The 25,684-nt window shown below is 39.7% G+C and overlaps 1 protein-coding gene across 1 annotated transcript in view; it reads right to left on the bottom strand.

Moving 5' to 3' along the window:
• Positions 1 to 25,684, bottom strand: part of GRXCR1 (glutaredoxin and cysteine rich domain containing 1) — a 110,527-nt gene that overhangs the window by 61,223 nt on the left and 23,620 nt on the right. The window lies entirely within an intron of this gene.

Below are 25,684 nucleotides of genomic sequence, written 5' to 3'. Positions count from 1 at the left end.
TTTTACATTTGGTAGCGTATATATGTCCATGCCACTCTCTCACTTCGTCCCAGCTTACCCTTCCGCCTTCCCGTGTCCTCAAGTCTATTCTCTACGTCTGCATCTTTATTCCTGTCCTGCCCCTAGGTTCTTCAGAACCATTTTCTTTTTTTAGAGTCCATATATACGTGTTAGCATACGGTATTTGTTTTTCTCTTTCTGACTTACTTCATTCTGTATGACAGACTCTAGGTCCATCCACCTCACTACAAATAACTCGATTTCATTTCTTTTTATGGCTGAGTAATATACCATTGTAATTGGCATATCTTAAAATTGATGATGCCTCACATGGCATGCCATGTGGTGAAATAAGGAATGGTTGAATTATTTTTCTCATGTTTTGTAGACATCATTCAACTACAATAGCTGCCTCTTATACCCAAAGCAAAACATGGAACAGAATAGACAAAGTTAGCATTTAACCATTTGAAAATTCTTCTACTCATCAACTTACCAAATTTTACAGCTTTTTTGAGCCAAAATTTACTGGGAATAACAAGATCTATATCATAGGATTGTTCTGAGATTTAAGAGGCATACAATGGGTGCATGAGCTCTGTTGAATGACAGGCTCCCGTGTGCAGTGAGAAGGTTCTGCCGTGAGGAACAGAAGATATAGTGGCTCAGAGAGAGTGCATAGAAACCAATATCAAGGTGGGCAGCAGGTCAAAGCCAGGCATAAAAAGGAAACAAGGAAACAGTACACTGCAATGGAGTGTAAGCAATTGGAGGCTTACACTCTCAAAATGGAGGCAAGCAACTCTCAAAACCAAGGTGAAGACTCCTAAAGAGAGAATCTCTTTTTGTCTATGTTTCCTGCTGCATCAGAAATCAGTGACTGCATTCAAACCCTGCCAGCACTGTGAGGGCCTTATCAGCTAGGTCCTGACATCACCAGGGTGACATCACCCTCTTCCTCTTTATTATAGCCTTATTTGAAGGAGACTGAACAGAACCCAACTATATACCGTGAGATCAAGGGATCCGTGAGTCTCCACAGTGCTACAGTTGTTGAAAGACAACCACACAACTTATAAACTCCTGTGAAATCAAAACTTTGATTTGAAACCGCTCCAGATGGCTAAATACTAGAACCAGAAGGTAAGATACTAAGCTTCACCACTTTGTACTCAAAGAAATCAGACCACTCTGCCAGATGCAAATACAGATAGTTCTAGAAAGATATGAAGTGATGGAAATGGCTATGCAGTGGTCTCCACTTCACCGAGAGACTGGACATTTTTTTTTTCCTAATGGTAAAATGTATTAAAGACGTAAGAATCTTTTCTTTCCTCAATAGAGGTTAGAAGCTAAGTTGAAAACCAGAGGCCTGGAGGGGCCAAGCAGGTGTCATAAATGCTGGAGCAGACCAGGAGTAAATAAGATATTAGTGAGAAGCAGGGAGAGTGTCATTTGAAAGGGAAAAACATAACTCAGCTTCAGGCAGGTTTCAGGAATGTCACTCAGTGTTGTCAGATATGATTATTGTAAATATAAACTTGAAATCTGGATTTTTATAGGAAATTTTCTGCATTCTAAATAGTGGCACCCCATTTAAAAATGTATTGAGACCCCTGGACAAAATATCTGAAGGCTGAATTTGGCCTATATACTGCTAATTTATAACACTGGAAAGGAGAGAGTCCCAGGGAGGTATATCAGATATACCTGGACTCTGTCTCTGGCCATCTCTGTCTCTGGGAAGCTAATGAGCTGTTTAGCCTCAGTTTTCTCATCTGTAAAATGTGATAATAGTGGTGGTAGGAACCTAATAGGTTTGCTGAGAAGATTAAGAAAACAACTAGTGTAGGGCTTAAAACATAGTACTGTGTGCTGAGATATACACTGCAAAGATATTACACTCCACATTGTGGAATTTTTAAGACTAAAACCACAAGCAAAAATAAATCAATGGAAAATATCAATGTAATTAATGACAAGAAAAGAGGATTATTACTAGGCTTTAGATTAAGAAGCACTGATCTTCAAAAAGAGTAACCAAATGCCCAAGAGCCTCTGGTTCCTCTTCATATTCACAATTATGAACAAGCTGGGAATCAAGGAACTCACTGTAAATGCTGCAGCTTTTGGAAGAGCACCAAACTTCTCTTTTTCTTGATATCATCTGAGTAATTATGCATTGTTCCTCTGGCTGCAAAGACTGCTATAACTGCATTTGTTTCTACCAAAATGTTCCACTTTTTTCAATAGTACACTTACTTTTGAAATATTTTATAAGAAATACATTTCCCCATGTGAAGAAGTGGGAAAATTTAAGATTGGGCCATTCTGTTCTCACACAGGATTCTCTCTGCTCATACAACATATGCTTGGTACCACTTTTCTGTGTATCTCTAAGAGACAGACATTTAAAAAACAGTAATAACATGAACCCTTATCAAGTGGCCACGTTAGATGCTGTTCAGTGCAAAGGGTAACAAAAAATATCCCTTTGCCTACTGTTGAGGATGAGCTTTGCCTGGAATCAGTGATTGGATATTAGAATAAACTAGGGAGCTTTAAAAATCCCCAAAGCCCAGGCCAAGCACATACCAGTTATATCAGAATCACCAGAGTGATTTTTTTTTGAAATCTCCTCTGGCAATTCCACTGTGCAACCAAGTTCTAGAGCTAGTTGGATACCAGTTGGAAATGCAGAATCATGAGCTTCACCCCAGATCTACTGAATCCGAATCTGCACTTTAACAAGTTCTCTGGGAAATCTGGGTGCACATTATATTTTTGAGGAGCCCCGGTGAAGTCACATATAGGCAGCTTGACTTGTTAGAGAAACTGGGTTTATGTCCCTTTAAAATAACTGCTAGTCATTTATACAGTCATTAGAATAATTTGCCAAACATATGCTAGGCACTATATATATAATGGGGAGCAAAAATTATAATTCCTAACGACTTGGAGCTCATAGCTTAAAGTAATAAAAAAACTAAAATGTTACATAAATCAATATAGAATTACAAACTGTTAAGTGATGCAAAGGAAATGCACAAGTTGTTAGAAGAGGCTATGGCAGAAGGGCCTTTTCTGTTTTAGAGGTCGAAAAAGCGTTTTCTGATATTTGAGCTCTGATTTAAAGGATAAGAAAGAGTTACAGGCATTAACTAGGCAGAGCGCATGGGGAAAAAGTCACAGATAAGTGCAAAGATGTTGAGATGGAGGAAGATGGCATGTTTGAGACTCTGAAAGAAGGTATTTGCTGAAACACAAAGGAGAATTATAATAATACTGAATGATTCTGGACACGCATGTAGGATCAGTATCATGTTGTATTTTATAGCCACTCTATGGCCTTTAACCTAAGAGCAATGAGAAGTTCCTGAAGGCTTTTAAGGAGGATGGGAGGGGTTTACATATTTTAAAAATAAGCGAAGCAGGGCTTCCCTGGTGGTGCAGTGGTTGAGGGTCCGCCTGCCGATGCAGGGAACGCGGGTTCGTGCCCCGGTCCGGGAAGATCCCACATGCCGCGGAGTGGCTGGGCCCGTGAGCCATGGCCACTGAGTCTGCGCGTCCAGAGCCTGTGCTCCGCAACGGAAGAGGCCACAACAGTGAGAGGCCCACATACCGCAAAATAAATAAATAAATAAATAAATAAGTGAAGCAGGGCCAGTGCAGATAGTTGCACAGGATGTGCACTGCACAAACCTAGAGATTGTCATTATTAGCAAAGAATAAAGGAAGGATGCCCCCAGGGTTGTGTGATTCCACAACTTGAGCAATCGTACTCAGTCTCATTCCCAACTCCCTTGGTCTGAAAACTGAGATTGAATCCAGGGTAAATTCAAGGTAGGAAATATAGTTTATCTAGTAGAATAGGCTATTAAGTAAAATTTTCTAAAAATAATCTCACTGAACAATTTTTTGATATGATTTGAAAGTGGATCTTTCTAGAGGTAGAAGTGGGTTAAATGATTCCTCAAGGTTGTTTCCAGTTTCATAATATCAGTTTTAAATGATATTGTCTTTAGAAAAAGAAATCCTCTTCTACACTTGCCTCATTTTCTTTCCCTCAACAGATTTGTCAGAGCATTTGGCCAGAAAGCTAAAAATAGCCCCTCAGTGGTTAGCTGTCCCTCTTCTCCCTTCCTGAGAGTTACCATGGGAATAGCGTAATGAAGGATGGAGGCATCTGAGACAGCGCTAAGAAGCCACTGGGATTTGCAGCCCGCTTGTTCTGAGAAAGCCGACCTAGATGTTAATAAAGGCAAGCCGTTTCTTCCTTTCCATTGATTAAAAAAGCTGACTCTTTGGGGTGCCCCGAAGCCTCACAACAACCTGCAGCAAACGTAGATGTGTTGGTAAGGGACGGAAATTGCTGTGAACAAGACTAAGGAGGGAAGAGATATGGGGATATATGGATATGTATAGCTGATTCACTTTGTTGTAAAGCAGAAACTAACACACCATTGTAAAGCAATTATACTCCAATAAAGATGTTAAAAAAAAAAAAGACTAAGGGGTTACTTTGTAGCCAACGTATGTCCTCAGCTTGCCCCTTGTCCGGCAATAGCCACTGTCAACAGTAAGTTCTGTAGTCACCTAGGCATCCAGGGACACTTCTGGAGGCCTCACATCCACTGGAACTGTCACTGATTCAGGCCAAGGATTAGTCCCTACGGCTCCCCGACAGAGGATCAGCTCTGCGCAGACCCAGCTCCCCGGGCTGGAGCAGATCCAGATCCAGTGGGCTATTTCCACTTAACCCCTTTGACTGTACAGCCTGGGGCCGGTTTGACAAGGCCTCCTGAAATCTGGGCCTCCAGACAATTCCAGGAACTCAGGTCTTAAACAAAACTTTAAAATATAATAAAAAGTGACATTTTTAAATGGCGATGGCAGACATAATGCTAATAACTTTACGTTCACTTAATCCTCCCAATAACTTACATGCTGTAATGGTCTTTCTTTATAGATCTAGAAACCTAGGCTCAGACGGGATAAGTGTCCTAGACAAGGTGACAGAGTTAAAGTTACAGCAAAGTTAGAAAATTGGAGCCCAGATACACACCCTTCAAAGTCTGTGGGTTTCTACTGAGTCCAGCAGAACCCTTGAACCACACTCTTGGTTTGCTACCGCTGCCCCAGAATCAGGTTGTTGCCAAAACAGACTGATGTAGACCGAATTCAGTGCCCATGAGATAATACTGGCGATTTAAAGAGGTTTGCCTCTTTACTAAATTATGCGCCCACATTTAACGGTAAGTAACATCACAGGAGGGACACTGTAAATGTTTTCCTGTCTAAAAGGATACCTTTGAAATGGACAAAGTAGAGAGAGCTCTTCTCTGCTGTCTGAAGGCAAAGAGGTGAAGTGATTAGCTCAGAGCCATGCAGCATATCAGAAGGCAAACCGGGACTAGACCTATTTCTTGATTATCAGGCATTGGGCCAACCCACTGGCTCCAGGGACCACCATTTTAAATAGAAGACACATGCCTTTGGAAGCAGGGCCGTGGGGCTTCGTAAAGGACGGGAATTTTTTCTCTCTCTCTCCCTCTCCATGCTACTCTGTAAACTTCTGTAGCCGTATGCATATTCTGGGATGCTTCTTAATATTAAATTTAAATAAATAAATAACCCCCCGCCCACCCTTGCTTTCAAACCGCCTTTTGAATTCTCATTCTTGCGCTTAACTACTGTGATGTGAAAACCCACTTTATCCACACCAGGCTCCTCTCTTAGCTTATTTCCTGGATCTAATTCCATTCTGACCACACTTCCTATTCAGTTCTGAGGGTACATGGTGATTTTCTAGGCCAGCGGTCCCCAAGCTTTTTGGCACCAAGGACTGGTTTCGTGGAAGACAATTTTTCCACGGACGGGGGCCGGGGGCGTGATGGTTCAGGCGGTGATGCGAGCAATGGGGAGCGGCAGATGCAGCTTCGCTCGCTGGGCTGCCGCTCACCTCCGGCTGTGCGGCCTGGTTCCTAACAGGCCACGGCCCGGTACTGGTCGGTGGTCCGGGGGTTGGGGACCCCTGTTCTATGCCGTATTCCCTCCTACACATTGACCACAAAACACCACGGGGAACTTCTCCATGTCCCGCTGTAAGACACAGGTTATAAAAATAATTACGATACCTACTATTTGTTGCAGGACTCCTGCATATACATATGTAGTTCCGGGACTGCAAAGGGGAACATTATGTGTGCAACGTTCACTTATCATAAGAGATAAGGATTATTATCCAAATTTTATAGAGGAGGAAACTAAAGCTTGAAGATAAACTTAAGGTGTCTAAATACCTCAGAGGAAAAAGGAGCAGAACCAGAATTTTAACCTGGGTCTGCCTCCTATGTCCTTGCTCGTGCCTTAGGAAGATGCTACATAACCCTCTTAAATACAACAAACCGATGGGTCATACTATTCCAGACCTGAGTGTGAACTGTATACCACAGAGGGACTGTCAAAAGGACTGTCCTAGAAATTCCCATTGCTCATCCCTCCACTTTATTCTAATATCTCTGGTTACATGTCACCCCTCAGACAGACCTTCCCTCATCACCCCATGTAAAACAGACCCTCTATCCTCCAACCCAGTTCTTTTCTTTAGGATACCTAGTACTGCTGGACATTATTGTGTACGTTGATTGGTTTACTGTCTATCTCCAAAAATAAAATATAACCTAAATAAAGCAGGAATTCGTTTTGTACACAAGAACCTAGAATATTACCTGATACATAGTAGATGCTCAGGAAATACCTCCTGACCTCTTCTCCATACATTTAATTAAAACTTGGTTTGAATCTGCCTCTTAGTAACAGAGTAATCTTGGACCAGTTACTTAACCTCTTTCAGTTGCAATTTTCTAATTTGTAAACTAGACATCAATGCCTATTTCATGGGAATTTGTGAGGATTAAATAATTTAATGAATAGAAAAACCCTTAACATGAAGCCTGATGCATAATAAACCCTCAACAAATGCCATTTCTTTATTATTAATATCATTAGTACAAAATGTTTTGGACACACACCAGCAGCACTATCACCACTATGATTATAACCAACAAGTCCAAATTCACACCTCAGAAGTCTGAATGTGGCAAAGTTTAACTTCAGAATTACACGATGATGAAAAAATAAATCTCTTTAATGACTTAACTTACCACTTACATTTGTTTGGATGCGCCATCAATTCTGAGAGTGAAAACAATAGAGGAGACCATGCATATAAGATGTAATAAAAATCCCTCTTTGTCTAAGTTCAGCTGCCCCCTGGGTGGCATGAAAGAAACACGTGAGTAACAATCTCTGCACGCAAAGATTTCTGTAGAGAGCATTCTGTTTTCACAATGCTCCAAGATTATGGAGTTCATTTTATATCATTCATTATAGTTCATTTCCTTTCATGCTTCAGAAATTATCTATTTGTCCAAATCAATTACTGAGTTGGCCTAGACATGAATTGAAAAGTCAATGAACCTAATGAATCCTCCAGACCAAAGAAATACATTTTTCCAGAAAGTTAAACTGAAGCAATACTGACTTTACAGCACATCAGACTTAATTGGAAATGAAGGTGTTCCCCACCTCGTGAAGACCTTAGAAAGGGGTCGCAGTTCTCTCAATTCTGCGTTATTCAAGCACAGGGAGGTTTCACTTGAACATCGAAATTTTTGTCTTCTCTTTAAAAAGCAGAAAACTTGACAACACTAGTTTTATTGCATTCCTCTGCAAAAGTAATACCTGGAGCTTGACAGCAACAACTCCCTTTAGATGACACATGTCTCCTGTTGCCACATTTAATATCATTCCTTTATATCTAGACAACATCTCTCATTAACATTGTCTGCATTGCCCCTTTAGATCTGGGTTAGTGATGTCATTATCTAGTCCATATGCACACTTTATATGGGAAGAAATTGAGACTCACAGTCTCAGTATTTGAATCAAACTTTTTTAGGAAGCAACATGTTGCAGTGGAAAGAAAATCCATCTGGAGCCATGACTTTGGCACTTAGGAGTTGCATAAATTTGGAAAAATCAGTTTACTTTTCTGGGACTACTTTTTCTCTCTCTCTTATGAGTGTAGCTATAATCTAGCCCATAAGGGAGTTGTAGGATCACAGGTAAAATGCACCTGAAGACATTGTAAATTATAAAACTTTACAAACACACCAGCCATCATTATCCCCCAAAGTCACACAGCTGGGAGAAGAGGAACTAGGATCTCATGGAAACCACCTTCCTCCCAAACAAAAGCATCTCTCTTCCAATATGAATAATTTGGTTTCTATAGAAATTGTCACAAACATGATTTATTGGCATTTGCAATTCTACTCATCTCTGCAGATAACACTAATATTGAGGTGAACAACAAAATCATCATTTCAGGAGCATCCAATCCCAAAGTGATGTGCTTGCCACAGCGAAAAACAAGGCAGCAAATGAATCAGAAACACCCTACAAATGGAGGCATTGAAAAAACAAATTTTCCCTCTCATCCTATGAAAGATTCAAGTTGCAAAACCAGAAGAAACTGGACTAAAGTGTTGAACAACAATATCAGAATAATAAGTGCTTAGTTCTGCCTTGATCATTTTCATAACACCTTTCATCTTTTTACTTTATACAAACCCTTGTGCTTTCTTAAAGGGAAAGGTGCCCTTTATCTTACACTCTCCCAAATATATACATATGATGAATAAAAATCAAACAATAAAAGATTAAAATCTTTCCGGATTTTCTACATCAAAGAAAATGCCTGAATAATTAGCTAAATGTAGTCAATCCCTTTTAGTGGGTTAGGAAGTGATAAGAGTCTACTTTGGATTTTGAAATACCTGCATCTCGTCTCAGCATGATGCTTTCACAAATTCCGGTGTTATGATGAGAAGTGATCTCAGTCTCTGTGGAACTCCCAGAGTAGACTGAGAGTCTATTTCAAAGGCAGAGGACACTCAGAGGTTGAGAAAAGTGGACCCAGCCCCAGGCAAATCCCTCATTCCTGCCTCCTCCTCAGGTTTCCAGGTTTAAGCCTTGATGTCCCTCTGACTCTTCTGAATGTCAGTCTCAACCTCTGCTAACTATGCTCCACTCCAGATTCTAAACACAGTATTTAGGGGAAGAAACTGCCGGACAGCACTGATGGGTAGCTTGGAAGTTGGCACATGAAGCTGATACATGTATTTTATGAGCATCAAGTCCTTTAATTCTGAAGGAAATAGGTACTATCATTATCTTAGCTTTTCAGATGAGGAAACAGAGGAGTAGGTGACAAGCCTATAGAGAGACAGAGCGATACACAGATAGATAGACAGACAAATAGAGATAGATTAATTTTAAGGTCATGGATCACAGGTTTAGGAGCTAAAGGACTTCAGGTTACACAATCTTAAAACAGACAAGAAACTTGGAGATCATCTAGCCCAACTTGAACAAATGTATGACAGTGTCAAGAGTACACTCAAACCTCTGGTAATTGGACTAGTGCGCTTATTGACTTCCTATAAACACACACTGAGGGTAAGGCAGGCATGAAACACATTGTTCTTTCAAGACCTCGATACAGTCACTTGTGAGCAGCACTCTTCTCCAAGTTGCTGCTGAAGAAATGGAAAGATTATAAAAAGGAGTAAGTGCATTAAAGAAAGATTTGCCTGATCTTTAATCAATCTAGTGTGTCTCATCTCTCTTTTCTACTCCTTCCTACCACTCTCCTTGCAATATGCCTTGCATATGTCAAACAAGCCTAAGAAATTGCTCTGAAAACCAGACACGAAGCATGATCAAATGAGGGAGGTACTTTGTGTTACATGAAAAGGAAAACAGAAATGAAAATGCTTGAAATTTCTGCATAAAGCCAGAGGTTGAATTTGTCTGTGTGCTCCACAAAGGAATCTAGCTAAGTCTTTCAGTTCCACTTCAAAGCGCACAAACGAATAACGGTAAGATTTCAAAAGCAAGAAAACGTTGCCTTCCCATCTCTCCTCAGATTTCCCCAGATTAGGTTGCTTTAATAAAAGGAACTAAGTTGTGAGGCACATGAAACCTACAGAAGCAGATGTGAAGAATAATACTTAAAACCATAAAAAACGTATTTTTTCAAGTACATACTGTACTGTTTGGGATGATCAATGTAATTTTGTAAAGGAAGTTTAACACTTCATATTGATTGCATATTCAAATACGAAATAAATGCAGGTGTTTTGTTTTGTTTTGTTTTGCGGTACGCGGGCCTCTCACTGCTGTGGCCTCTCGAGTTACGGAGCACAGGCTCCGGACGCGCAGGCTCAGCGGCCATGGCTCACGGGCCTAGCCACTCCGCAGCATGTGAGATCTTCCCGGACCGGGGCACGAACCCGTGTCCCCTGCATCGGCAGGCGGACTCTCAACCACTGCGCCACCAGGGAAGCCCAATGCAGGTGTTTTTAAACAAGATTGATCACAGTATTATCGGAAGGAAGAAAACAAAAATATTTCTGGAAATGTTCTTCACCAGACACTGCTGGCTTTGACACCAGAACTCCTTACTGGAGCTGATGACTAGATTTTGGAGATTCAGTCATTAGGAAAGAGATCTGCTTAAATTACTGAAGGAAATAATAAGTCTCATTAGGTGGAAGATTTTATCATCAACAATTTTATTCATAATTCAATCAACACTGGAAGCAGAAAAAATACTCATTGATGATTTTCATGCTGCAGGCTTTATAGCAGATGAATGCATTTATTATCACTATAATCCTCACAATATGCAATGCAATAGATATTATTATTCCATTTTCACTGACAAAGTAAGTGAGTCACAGGGAGATTGCAAACTTGTTCAAAGCACAAAATCACAAAAATCTTTTCCCACTGACATATATAACATCCTTCTCTCCTAGACTTCCTCTTATATATCTGGTTATCCCTTCTCCATGTTCAGCTAGGGTCTCTCTTTCCCTAAGAATTCTGGCTCTCATGGGCTCTCAGCTTGGTCTACCTCCTTCTCTCTGGATGAGCTCATCCAAAATTTCAATAGTTAACCGAAGGCTGTGAACTCCCAAGGGTATATCCTCAGCTCAGATTGCACTCCAGCGTTCCAGATTGAAGGTCCGGTTATCAATGTAACATCTCCACCTGGAGAAACACACCCTCTCTACCTTGCATTGAGGATGCCTGAAGCTAACTTCATCATTGCCACTAAACGTATTCAACCAGCTGCTGAAAATCTGGGGAGGTCCTGATTTCTCCAGCGCTTTCCCTCACCACCCCCTGTGTTCTATAAATCAAGTATCAATTCTTTTTATGTTTCAAGCCTGTCTCCTTCCCTCTGTTCCCACTCCTACAGTTTTAACTCAGGACCCCACTATTCTCGCCTGGATTACAACAGCCTCTTAACTTGTCTCCGTGCCTCTAAAGTAGGCCCTTTCTATCCATTCTCCAGAATGCATAGAAGAATCTGATCATGTCATTTCTTGACATAAAATAATAATAAACGACTGCTTCCCATAGCTTTCAGGATAAGGTCAAAATACTCACCTATAAAGCCTTCTGTGATGTGGCTCTTATCTTCCCCCCTAGCATTCTTTCCCATGGCACACCTTGCCCTGTACCGATTATCTGACTAATGTTTATAAGTTTCAATGATGTGCCAAATTCTCCAACACACCAAAACACGCCATGTTCTTTAGTACCCATGACGTTCGTTCTCTTATGTGGTCCTTGTGCCTGGAACACTTTCCTCCATTGTTTCCCCTTCCTTCTCAACCAACACAAGTCAGGTCAAGCCGCATCTCTCTAGGGAGCCTCTCCCACTCCTCCCTCCAACGGGCATGGTGCTGCCCAACTTCTGCATCCCATCATGCACTCTGCACCACCCCTTCCTCCTTTACCATGAGACTATGAAGTTGCTGGGATCAGTGTTTCTGTTATTTTACATCCTTTACACTTAATAGAGTGTCTATTAAGAGGCACTAAGCACATGTTTGTTGAATGAAGAACAAACCAAAATTTGAACTTAAGGCCGTCAGATCCTAAAGCTTATGCACTTCCTGCTATAATAACACAATACAGCATAATACAGGGGAAAATTAAGAAAAGAAAACGGATGCTTTTCATCTAAAATAGGCAAATCAATAAAACCTCACTAGAATATCATCAAACTGATTGCAACTTAGGGGAACACTTACAGTGTATATTTTTTCTATCTCATTAACAAATTTTTGAATAATAATGACTAATTTGTTCTTAGCAAAATGCCCAAAGCGAAAATGCAGGTTGTTGCTGTTGCTTGGCCATTCAGTAGGTGTAGATAAGTCTGGCTAGAATGATTTAATAATGGTTATCTCTGATTAAATTGAAACTACATTGCCAGGCCAAGAGCTGCAAGCTGAGAGTTGCACAGCAGCCAACAGGATGCATTCAAAGAAATCACCAAAGGCCTCTTTCACTTGTCCTCATTTTATTGTTTTTAACGACATATGGAAGAGAAAAAGACCAAAAGACTAGCACTTACAATTAAAATGAAATAATGTAGTTTTATTCAAGTTAATGATGATTCTGTGAAGTGGTACTCCAAAATATATATTTGTGAAGCAATAACCATCTTTAAAATAAAATAGAGAGCATCATTATGCTCCAGTAAGATGTGGTTAAATGCCTGTGCAGATGTTAGCCGTCGTGCCTGAGGAAAGCCTAGCCTGTCGGTCTTTCATCAACATCCACGTCTACCTGGTAGCACCTACTGAAATGGTAATCTAAGAAACAACCACCCTTTGAAGAGACCAATTTACAGTCCCCAACCTGCATTCCACTGTCACATCCTCAGCCAGCCCTGGGAGAGAGAGAGCATCTTTCTCTCTGGTTCCCAAGCTCTAAGAATCTAAGTAGAGAAGGTGACAAACATGGTTCCCATCGCCCCCAAATGTGGAGAAGAAAGGAAGAAAGAAGCAGAGATGAAAGAAAGATTCTTGACAGTATTTCCACCTTTCTTTCCATCTCCGTCCCTGAAATGGCCATGGATTACTACATGAGTCAACAAATAAATTCCTCTTTCTGAGTTTTTTGTTTGAGTTGGTCATGTTTCTGCTGTGATCAGAGATACTGTTATAGCACCCCAGATTTCAGCAGATTCCATAAACTTTAGTGATTACATTCTTGCTCTCCAGAAATAAAAGCCCTTCCAGAAACAATCTTTTGTAGAGAAAATCAGCCTTTTTAGCAGTTTCCACGTGCGTGGGACATAGCCCATTTCTACACTCATATATCACCTAGGCTTGAACAGAATGAGGGACTGAAGACCTCAGGAATGCTTGGCCCATCTCCTTCCTCTTGACTTCATGGTTTCAAGAATTCCGAATTTGGAGATACAACACCTAAGTTGTGACTCCCATCTGTGCTAGTCTGTGTTAAAATGACCTATAACAGATTGAGTCCCGCATTTGTAAAACAGGTAAAACCCTCTTGCATCTACGTCACCCAGCTCTTGTGAGGATCAAAAAAAATGCACAGCATTACTATACTTTTTACAACTATACATAAGTAACTGCTCTTAATTACTGATATTTCCCAAGGCTAAGTCTTGAACCTTTGATATCTTTTCTATAAACTCCTTCCCTTGAAGGACTAACCTATTTGCCTTCACTACCACCTTCCTGCTCCTGGCTCCCAAGTCAATACTTTTTTTCCTTTCCACTCATCTGAGCTAGACTAATGAACATTTCCTTTTTTAAATCCTGACATAACCTTAAGCTCAGCAAGTCTAAAATCTGACTTTTCCCCAAATCCATGCTCTCTCTGATCTTCCCTCTCTGGCTTTTGTCTGTCCATCTTCTAATGGGTCCTGAAGTCTCCATCCTTCCTTTCTATTGATCAGATCCAAACATAAACCAGTTTCTGTTGGGCCATTTACCAAGTGTGTACCTTTTCCATTTATTGCAGCAAATTCAACTTCTGATAGACTGAAGTATCAGAATGCTTTTAATGCCCAGCCTGCAAGCCTCTTCAGGACTATTTCTGTTTACAAGCTCCAAGAATAGGAGACCCACCTATATCCCCACAGTGTTTGGGTCCACAGACCCTACAACACACACCTGTGACTCTCTAACTGCTAGTTTTCTTTTGGCTGGAAGTTCTAAGGCATTCACCATCACCTGGGTGCAGCTCTCAGCCAGTGATTAATGGGAGTTGGAGGATGAATATCCCAGATTCCCTGCCCCTCTGAAGTGTGTTCAGTATTGTAGGATTGAGCTCTAGTTGTCTATAGCAGTAACTCCTCAATATCACCCTGTATTTTCTTCCTGCCATCTCTGTCTCTCCTACTGGGGCTTCCTGAGATCATTTCCCAAATACATTACGTACATTCAAATCCTTGCCTGGGGAACCCAATCTAAAACAAATAGTTACCCTTGATGGGAAAATTCCCCTCTCCCCAAATGCATTTTTATTCTATTTTCATCTCCTAGATTTCAAAGCAATGTTATCTTAGGTCTCCAAGCTTTCCAAAGGTCTTAGTAAAATCGTTCTTTTTCTGTTTACTTGCAGCCCTTTCTTCTACCCTGAATCCAGGCATTTAAACCATCTTTTGCTATTACTATTGTTTCACCTATATTTATCTGTCACTCCCAAGTAACAGGTAAAGAATCTGAGGGAAGGAATTGAATATTAAACATCTTCTGTTTCCCCCCAAATGCCTATATATATAGGGATCAGTTTTGCATGCAGAAATGAGAGCTGTACTGAAAAACATAGTAGATGCTCAATAAGCATGAGTTGAATTAATTAATGAATGGAGAATAACTCCAGGAGAAATGGAGAGAAGAAAATCATTGAAAACAAATGTGTTATTTTGAGATTGGTTTTTCTGATGGAATATTTAAAATAGACCTCAAAATAATGAAGATCATATATGACAAATCCACAGCTAACACCACACCCGATGATGACAGGCTTTCAGCTTAGATCAGGAAAAAGACAAGGATGCCCACTCTCACAACTTCTATTCAAGACAGTACTGGAAGTCCTAGCCAGAGCAATTTGGCCTCCCCTCCCCCCCCCCAAAAAAAAATCAAGGCATTTGAATCCAAAAGGAAATAGCAAAATTGTCTCTGTTTGCAGGTGACATGATCTTACATATAGAAAGCCCAAAGACTCCATCAGAATTGTTAGAACTGATACATAAATTCAGTAAAGCTGCAGGATACAAAATAAACATACAAAAATCAGCTGTGTTTCTATACAATAACAACTATCCACAAAAGAAATTAAGAAAAAAAATCCCATTTATAATAGCATCAAAAAGAATAAAATAAATAACTTTAACCAAGGAGGGCAACGATCTGTACACTAAAAATTATAAAACATAGATGAAAGAAATTTTAAAAGACACAAATAAATGGAAAGATATCCCATGTTCATGGATTGGAAGAATTAATATTGTTAAAATATCCATACTACCCTTATCTTACACAATGCACAAAAATCAACTCAAAATTGATTAAATATTTAATTGGAAGACTGGAAATCATAAAACTTCTAGAAGAAACCATAAGGGAAAAGTTCCTTAACATTGGTCTTGGCAGTCATTTTTTGGATCTGACACCAAAAGTACAGGCAACAAAAGCAAAAATAAATAAGTAGGACTACATCAAACCAAAAAGAATCTGCAGAGCAAAGGAAACAGTCAGCAAATCAAAAGGCAACCTATAGAATGGGGGAAAATATTTGCAAACCATATGTCCAATAAAGGGTTAATATCCAAAATACTTAAGGAAATCTTATAACTCAATAACAAAAAACAAATAATCCAACTTTAAAATGGGCAGAGAACCTGAATAGATATTTTTCCTAACATTAGCCAACAAGTATATGAAAAGATGCTCAACGTCACTAATCATCAAGAAATACAAATCAAAACCACAATAAGGTACCACCTCACATCTGTTAGGATATCAATGACCAAAGAGATAAGGGATAACAAGTATTGGCATGCATGTAGAGAAAAAGGAACCCTTGTACAACCTTGCACACTGTTGGTGGGAATGTAATTGGTACAGCCACTATGGAAAACAGTATGGAGGTTCCTCCAAAAAACAAAATATAATACTACCGTATGATCCAGCAATCCCACTTCTGGCTATAAATCCAAAAGAAGTGAAGCCACTATCTCAAAGAGATATATGCAGTTCCATGTTCACTGCAGCATTATTCAAAATAGCTAAGTTATGGAAACAATCAAGTGTCATTGACAAACGGATAAAGATAATGCGATTATATATATATATATGATATATATATATATATAATTCACCCAGTGAAAAAGAAGGAAACTATGCCAATTGTGACAATATGGATGAAAATGAAGGGTATTATGCTAAGTGAAAGACAGAGAAAGACAAATACTGTATGGTATCACTTACACGTGGAATCTAAAAAAAATCTCAAACTCATAGAAACAGAAAATCACATGGTGGTTGGCAGGGGCTGGGGGGGTGGAGAAAATGGGGAGATATTTATCAAAAGGTACAAACTTTCATTTATAAGATGAATAAGTTCTGAGGCTCTAATGCACAGCCTGGTGGCTATAGTTAATAATATTGCATTGTATGCTTGAAATTTGCTAAGAGAGTGGGTCTTAAGCATTCTTAACAACAGCAACAACAACAAAGTAACTATGTGAGGTGATGGATGTGCTAATTAACTTGATTGTGGTAATGGTTTCACAATGTATACAAATATCAAATCGTCACACTTTACACTTCAAATACATACAACTTCATTTCTTAATTATAGTTCAGTAAAGCTGGAAAAAAATCTTTAACCACAATTTTAGCTATAACCCCAATTAAAGAACAATTGGCTAGAAGTTTCAGCGCCAAAAATGATCTTCAACTAACAAAGCATCAGAAATAATATGCAATTTTACAAAACAATACAAATGAACTATGTCTAACATTGATTTTGAATACTAAAATTGCCCAGCACAATACACTGAAGCATTAGGATGTAACAGAAAAATTTATATTATCTCTTAGTCAAGCAACTGTTCCCCAAAAGTTAAACAAAAACAAAAACAAAGCAGAATCACAAAATCTGGGAATGGTGACTTTCAAAAGCATACATTGGGTGATACCAGCTCAATTGTCCATTTATTTAAAAGTACTTAAAGTGCATCTGCTATATGCCAAGCACTGTTCTGGGAACTGGTGATGCAGTGGTGAATAAAACAGACCAAAAAATAATTTCTGTCCCCAGGGAGATAACATTCTAGTGGACACTTTGAGCATTTTAACCCATAATTACCCAAAGTTGGGCTCAAAAAAACTCAGAACAAGGGGAACATCAACATAAGTTTAACTCCCTACTAGAACTAATTGCACTTTTTTTGAACTTATGAAAACCTAGAATAGAGTGCTGCCATGCTGAATTGCTCTTTCCTCAGGAGCAGCAGTACGGCAGCTAGAAGAATTAAAAAATATCAAGAATGTATCTTCAAGAAGATGTGGTACATATATACAACGGAATACTACTCAGCCATAAAAAGGAAGGAAATAATGCCATTTGCAGCAACATGGATGAAACTGGAGATTATCATACTAAGTGAAGTAAGTCAGAAAGAGAAAGACAAATTTCACATGATACTACTTATATGTGTAATCTAAAATATGACACAAATGAACCTATCTAGGAAGCAGAAACAGACTCACAGACATAGAGAACAGACTTGTGGTTGCCAAGGGGGAGGGAGTTGGGGGAGAGATGGAGTGGGAGTTTGGGATTAGCAGATGCAAACTATTATATGGAGAATGGATAAACAACAAGGTCCTATTGTATAGCACAGGGAACTATATTCAATACCCTGTGATAAACCGTAACAGAAAAGAATATGAAAAATTACATATATACATATATATATGTATAACTGAATCACTTTGCTGTACAGCAGAAATTAACACAACACTGTAAATCAACTATACTTCAATAAAATAAATAAATTAAATGTTAAAAAAGTGTATCTTCAGGTGGAAAGAGAGAAAGTTGGAACCCATTTAAAAGAAACCTTTTCTCTCAAGGAGATTTGAAATGTTAGATGAAAGCAGTTTATCCTATGGCAGTATTGAATGAAGAAATTAATGAGTCAGAGTGAGCTGAACTCCCACCCAGAGGTATTCTATATAGAAGTTCTTGCTTGTCTACTTTCAGAAGTGTGTAACTCAGCTTCAGCGTCTGATCTTTGGAGGTGATGAAAATGAGGGGATCAAATGAATCAGCTGTCTCTTAGTACAACCCTTCCTCCTCCACTTTTTGCCTCTATCAAAGCAAGTGCTTTCTCTTCTCTCCATCTTGCCCTTCTTCTCCACCTCATTAAACCCCCTTCAAAGATGGTGGAAGGGCACAAGTCCAGATGATTCCATTTCATTTGTAACTGTGAAGAAGGAAATTGACTGTAAATTTTTTAAGTGAATGGATTCAGCATATTTTTTTGCAGACAGTTATATCTGAGAGTGCCATCCTGAGAATGTTATTATGGAAATTGCTGAAATAAATTACAACAATAAGCAAATTGCTGGAAAAAAATAATAGGGGATTGAAATTGGCAAAATTTGGTTAATTGGTCTGCTGAGATTCTTTTCTTTAACATCTTTATTGGAGTATAATTGCTTTACAAGGGTGTGTTAGTTTCTGCTTTATAACAAAGTGAATCAGCTATACATATTCAAATATCCCCATATCTCCTCCCTCTTGCGTCTCCCTCCCACCCTCCCCATCCCACCCTTCCAGGTGGTCACAAAGCACTGAGCTGATCTCTCCATGCTGATCCCCCTGTGCAGCTGCTTCCCACTAGCTATCTACTTTACACTTGGTAGTGTATATATGTCCATGCCACTCTCTCACTTTGTCCCAGCTTACCTTTCCCCCTCCCCATGTCCTCAAGTCCATTCTCTACGTCTGCATCTCTACTCTGGTTCTGCCCCTACGTTCTTCAGAACCACTTTTTTTTTTTAGATTCCATATATATGTGTTAGCATATGGTATCTGTTTTTCTCTTTCTGACTCACCTCACTCTGTATGACAGACTCTAGGTCCATCCACCTCACTACAAATAACTCAATTTCATTTCTTTTTATGGCTGAGTAATATTCCATTGTATATATGTGCCACATATTTTTTATCCATTCATCTGCCATTGGACACTTAGGTTGCTTCCATGTCCTGGCTATTGTAAATAGAGCTGCAATGAACATTGTGATACATGACTCTTTTTAAATTATGGTTTTCTTAGGGTATATGCCCAGTAGTGGGATTGCTGGGTCATATGGTAATTCTATTTTTAGTTTTTTAAGGAACCTCCATATTGTTCTCCATAGTGGTTGCTATCAATTTACATTCCCACCAACAATGCAAGAGGGTTCCCTTTTCTCCACACCCTCTCCAGCATTTATTGTTTGTAGATGTTTTGATGATGGCCATTCTGATTGGTGTGAGGTGATACCTCATTGTAGTTCTGATTTGCATTTCTCTAATGGTTAGTGATGTTGAGCATCCTTTAATGTGTTTGTTGGCAATCTGTATATCTTCTAAGGAGAAATGTCTATTTAGGTCTTTTGCCATTTTTGGATTGGGTTGTTTTTTTCATATTGAGCTGCACGAGCTGCTTGTAAATTTTGAAAATTAATCCTTTGTCAGTTGCTTCATTTGCAAATATTTTCTCCCATTCTGAGGGTTGTCTTTTCATCTTGTTTATGGTTTCCTTTGCTGTGCAAAAGCTTTGAAGTTTCATTAGGCCCCATTTGTTTATTTTTGTTTTTATTTCCATTTCTCTAGGAGGTGGGTCAAAAAGGATCTTGCTGTGATTTATGTCATAGAGTGTTCTGCCTATGTTTTCCTCTAAGAGTTTTATAGTGTCTGGAGATTTATCCTTAAAATGAACCTCTAATTAGGGTGCTGATACACTTTGTAAAATGACTTTTTATTTGCTTCTAGGATTGAATTATTCCAAGGTTTTTCCATTCTTTGAGTAAAACAAAAGTGAGGCTTCATTTATGGATCTATAGTTTTCACATTCTGCTTCCATTAGCAATTTGCCCTTACTAACGCCCTCCCAAATTCCTCACTCACCCTTTCACATCTGTCTAATTTTCTTTCTCCTTCCAAAACATGTAATATTGGTCCTAGTTAAAGGGGCATCCAACCTAAATACAGGATTTCTATCTGCTTGCCATATAAAAACTTAGTGTTTGTAAATATACTCAGACATCTTAACTTGCTTTTAGAAAGAGCTCACAAAGTTTTCTCTTTCACTGGGGATAGTCAGAGCAAATGCATCCAATACTACATAAGAAACCATAAACTACAAACAAATTGTAGAAAGCACCAAAGGGTTTCTGCTAACAAATGCGTATTTTTTACAGGGCCACAGTGGAACTTAGATCCTTCAATAAAACAGGCAGTATCTTGTGAAGCATGTCAATTGTTAGACTTTCCTGACCTCCATACCTGAAAAAGCACCCTGCCTCTGCTCCCACTTGTTACCCCATCCCTCGTTCTCAATCTCCTCACCTTCTGGAGATTTCTTTTTATAGCACTTGTCACTACCTGAAGGTGCATTGTGTATTTATATAGTTATGTATTTGCTTGATCATAACCTGCCTTTCCAAGTAGATTGTAAGTTCCAGGAAGGCAGGAATTTGTATTGTCCCTGCTGTACACCCAGCTCCTAGAAACATACCTGGCACATATCAGGTGTTCCATTTATTTCTGTTAAGTAAAAGAAAGAAGGAAAACTCAAAAGGACGGAAGGAAATAGTGGTTAGGAACCTTGGTCTTGGAGTTAGAAGGTCCTGAATTGCAACACAGCTTCATTGCTTCTTTTGTTGCTGTTTTTGTTGTATTGGTTGTCTTTTTATTCCAGCTTTATTAAGGTATAATTGACGAAAAACAAAACTGTATGATATCTAAGGTGTACAACATGATGATTTGATCTGTGTATACACTGTGAAAGAATGTCCCTCATTGAGTTAATTAACACATTCCATCACCTCACATATTTACCTTTTTTTTAGTGAGAACATTTAAGTTTATGTATCCGTTCATCCATGGATGGACACTTAGATTGTTTCTATACCATGGCTATTGAGAATAATGCTGCATTGAACATGGGAGTACAGATATCTCTTTGAGATACTGATTTTGTTTCCTTTGGATATGTTCTCAGAAGTGGAATTGCTGTATCATATGGTAGTTCTATTTTTAAATTCTTGAGGAAAATATTCTGTTCTCCATAGTGCCTGTACCAGTTCATTGATTCTTACATGTACGAACTTGGGCAGATTATGTAAGTTCTCTGAGCATCTGTTTCCTTATATATAAAATGGAATTGACTTTACCTCTCCCACAGAGTTGTTTTAAGGATTAAATGTGATAATATAGGTAAAATCATCAATCCATCAATTATTATTCCTGGTTCATTACATGTGTATCTGCACACACACATACACATACACACACACATGTTTAATATACAACTCTTACCTTCACATAAATATTTCTAAAAGCATGACAACTATGTAGAAGACGTCAGTATCTAATGAGTGCTTGATGAATCTGAAAGTGAGTTATAGGACCTGGTCCATGTATCTAAGGCCTTCCATAAATTAGGGTCCCTCTCAGGAATCAGATCCTCTCCCTTTGTTATAACATCCTGCTCTCTATTGCTTTTTGTATTTTCGATCATCTAGGGAATTTCTTGTCAACTTTAGCATCACAGTCAGTTGTGCAATTTGTGGCAGGTAATTTATTACTGATAATAGCTTTGTTATTTATAAGTGATTTACCTTTTAATATAGAATAGAGTGAGTTCAAGGTTATCCTCATAATAACTTCATGCTCACATACTAGCATTCTGAAATGTTCTCCTTAGTGAGAGAGGATGTGTGAGTGAATAAAGGTACCATATCAGAGGCTGTACATCACCTTCCCTGTTGCACATGGAACAACGCTTGGTAAGTGAGCAATATCTATTATTTATGTCTCAGAAGAAAAAAAAAATGTTGGAGCACCTTTGGAGATTTTGATGGAATTGGTATTTGTGGGAATACTGTGTATGTGCATTGCCTAGACTCGTGACAGGTGGAGGCGTAGAAGCGTGGGGAGAAGCTAGAAAGAGAAGGTATTAAATTGGTAATTTGCATGTTGCCCAAACACATTTTTAAGCCAAATCACAAGTATGCTATTTGTATAGCTGCGAGTAAAAGAAAATTTCTATACACAAAAAGCGAAGATCAAGGTAAATATTTGGCTAAATAGTCCTCTTTCTTTTTAATTGACAAAGTTACCTACTCTATTAGGAGAGATATTTTGTTTGCATGTATATTAGGATATTGAGAGGACTGAGCCAATTCTTATTGCCTCTGGAATGGGCTACTCAGATTGTAAGCTGAGAACATAGAGCATAAATTACCTAATAATGGGGGATCGACAGTTCTCCATGGGCTTATTAAGAAACAAATAAACTCTGCTATCCTCCAACTACCTCCCCACCCCACTTTCACCCCTCTACCTTATATCAGCAGAAGATAAAAGGGAGCAGAGAATCGTTGGAGGAGGTAGCTGTTAGCCTGCTCTCTAGAGAACCCCATTCTCACCCTCCTACAGCCATGCCCACTTCTGCAAGGTGAGGTGCAAAGGGAACTGCCTGTCTGAAGCCTGAACCCTCTTCTAGATCATGCTCCGAGTAATCTAGAATTCTTTCTCCAAATGGTCCTAAGCCTGTTTTCTGATCTTACACAGACTTCTTTCCTGGGCCCATTCTCCTGAGGAACAAAACCCCTGTGCCCAAGAAGTAGCCATGGGGTGGCTGTTTGCAGCAGGTGACAGGAGGTAAAACAGAGCTTGAATTTGTTGACTGCAGTGACTACACACAGGTGTACAAGGCCACTATCAGTGTGAGATCCAGGAAAGATAAGGAGAGTATGCCTTGGGCCATGGGTGGGGAGGGGGGCAAGGACGGTTGATCCCATGCCACCATGTTAACATAGAAAATTACAAGGAGTTCAAGGACTCTAAATTCCAACCTGGCCTTGAAGGTCATTATGAAATGTATCTATCAAGATAAGTACATGGAGTAGTATATTTATTCAATACTCTGTTAGCTTGATATATAACTTCTTAATATTTAGACATAGGATGTCTGGGCTTCCATCCATACTCATGCCCCAGGCCCCAAAAATATTAGGGGTACCTGGCAACAGAGCACTACCTGGGGCAGCCAACCAGTGTCAACCACGAGATAAACGAGAAACATTTGTCACCTTCAATCACTTTTCTCCTTCCTGCAAAATAGGCATGGGGACCTAAGAAAGGAAGTGGGGCGAAGGAAAGGAAGGCAGGTGGTATGTTTTACAAGCAGACCATACCTCTCATCTCTCCAAGTCTTTCCAGCCCTAAGTCACAACAGCAATGGGGGAAAGAAAATCCTAGAATGGAGTAAGAGAAAGAATGCTTTAAGAATAGAAAAACCTGGAATCATTATGGGATTTGTCTGACATGTTGATGAAATAAAAACGAGATTGGATGAAACATGTTTAAGACAGTGATTTGAAAAAAGCAGAACAATTGATTGTTTGAATCTCATCAAATTCAGACTATTCAATGGACTGTTTGGAGATGACTGAGTGTGTATATGTGTGTACAGCTACAGGATTCTCTGGGCACCACACGCCCTGCCCCAAATGCTCAAAAGAAATTTACCCACTACCCTCCATCACAGCTCTAGCTGATATCACAAGAGGAAATGTAGACCCAGGTTTGTCAAGAGATGCCCCGATACAGATTTATGCAAAATCTCCTCATTTTAAAATATTAGAAGCTAATATAGGCTCTCTTTAACCCAGAGTATTATTAAATCCTTATGCTAGCTATTTTTATTTTTATTATTATTATTTTTTGCGGTACACAGGCCTCTCACTGTTGTGGCCTCTCCCGTTGCAGAGCACAGGCTCCGGACGCGCAGGCTCAGCGGCCATGGCTCACGGGCCCAGCCGCTCCGCGGCATGTGGGATCTTCCCAGACCAGGGCACGAACCCGTGTCCCCTGCATCGGCAGGCGGACTCTCAACCACTGCGCCACCAGGGAAACCCGCTAGCTATTATTAAAATAATGACCGGTGGAGCTCCCAGCTTGAACCTAAGATAGAGTCACCCTAGGATTTAGTATGTAGACCAAAGGGGAGAGTCCTCTAGCACTTTATTCACGTGAGTAAACTGAGGTACCTATTGGAAAAGAACTCATGTATCAGAAGAGGGATGGTCAAAGCACAAGAACTTGTTACAAAATCAATGCGAGGCCGCAGAGATGGGAACAAGCGAGCACCCTTTGGGTTGTCACCCACTCCCTCAAAGCACAGAGCGCATCAGCACAGACCCCATGGGCACCTGCAGGGGCAGAGGCAGGGGGTGTTCAGGAGCCTCAGCAACAGTGGGAGGCAGAAAATGGAGCTGGAATGTAGAGGAGAATGGAGGGACACCATAAGGTCAGTGGCGAGGTCTAGTCCTCACCAGCATGGCTTCTCAAACTGTAATTTGCAAAGGAATCACCTGGGCATCTTGTTAAGATGCAATTCCGATTCAGTAGGTCTGGGCTGGGCCCCAAATCCTCTGTTTCTAACAAACTTCCAGGTGACGCTGATGCTGCTGTTTCTTAGATGGCATGTTGAGAAGCAAGGAGGCTTTTGACTCCTTCTGGGAATTTTAGTGCCCCAGGGGATAAAAAGAAAACTTTTTTAGAAATAGAGCTGCTCAAGAAATACATGATCGTGATTCTAGGTTCACCCCTTCATGAAAGTGAGGCTGGTGTGGTAAGGGGGACACCCACCAGAGGAGTTTTGAGAAATATTTTATGCATAGAAAACTGATTTCAAACCACTGCGCACTCAGATATAAGTAAGTGCTGGCTGTGCTGGAGTCTTAAAATGCCTATTCACCTGTTAGGTTCCATATTAGATCTCAGAATATTGACAAACTAAAGATTAAGGTGAATATTTCATGCGTTTCCTTTCTTCCTATCATTATGTCTAATTCTCATTTTGTTTCCCTATTAGAGGACTGTGGTTTATGCTTCATAATCCCAGTTGATCCTGTTCTACCCAGAAATACTAAGGTAGCTTTTCTGCTCAGGACAGCTTCTTTCACTGTGAGATTCCTTCACCCTAAGAAGCTCTTATCTAAGAAGCCCTCTGTACCTCCTTCATCCTGACTGGCCACCTGTCTCAGAGACTGTTCGATTAAAGCAAGTGTCAGTGGCTCCATTTGTCACTCCCTATGTAAGTGAGAGGAATCAGAAAGTCATGAGTCTCTGCCAGTGAAGTCCTCGCTGGTGAGTCCCAGCTGAGCTGAAGGCACACAGCATTTTCACTGGCAAGTTGTTCCAACCCTTCATCTGGGATTAATTACTCTGCAGGAGCAGTCTGCCTAGGACGACAAAACAATTTTCATTCATCAGCTGTGAGCATGAGATTAATGAAAGCCACAAGCTCATTGGAATGAAACACTAAGCTCTCATTTGTTCTATCAATACTGAAGGAAACAGGATACTTTTTTTCTTCTCCATATACTTCTGCTTTCAGCAATAAAATCAGATTAGACTTTTATAAATGCCAAGGGTTCCACTTTTGGCTATACATATATATATCTATGATATATAT

Source organism: Tursiops truncatus, chromosome 5 (assembly GCF_011762595.2).
Source record: "Tursiops truncatus isolate mTurTru1 chromosome 5, mTurTru1.mat.Y, whole genome shotgun sequence".
Classification (NCBI taxonomy): domain Eukaryota; kingdom Metazoa; phylum Chordata; class Mammalia; order Artiodactyla; family Delphinidae; genus Tursiops; species Tursiops truncatus.
This window is presented reverse-complemented; position numbering and strand designations above follow the sequence as displayed.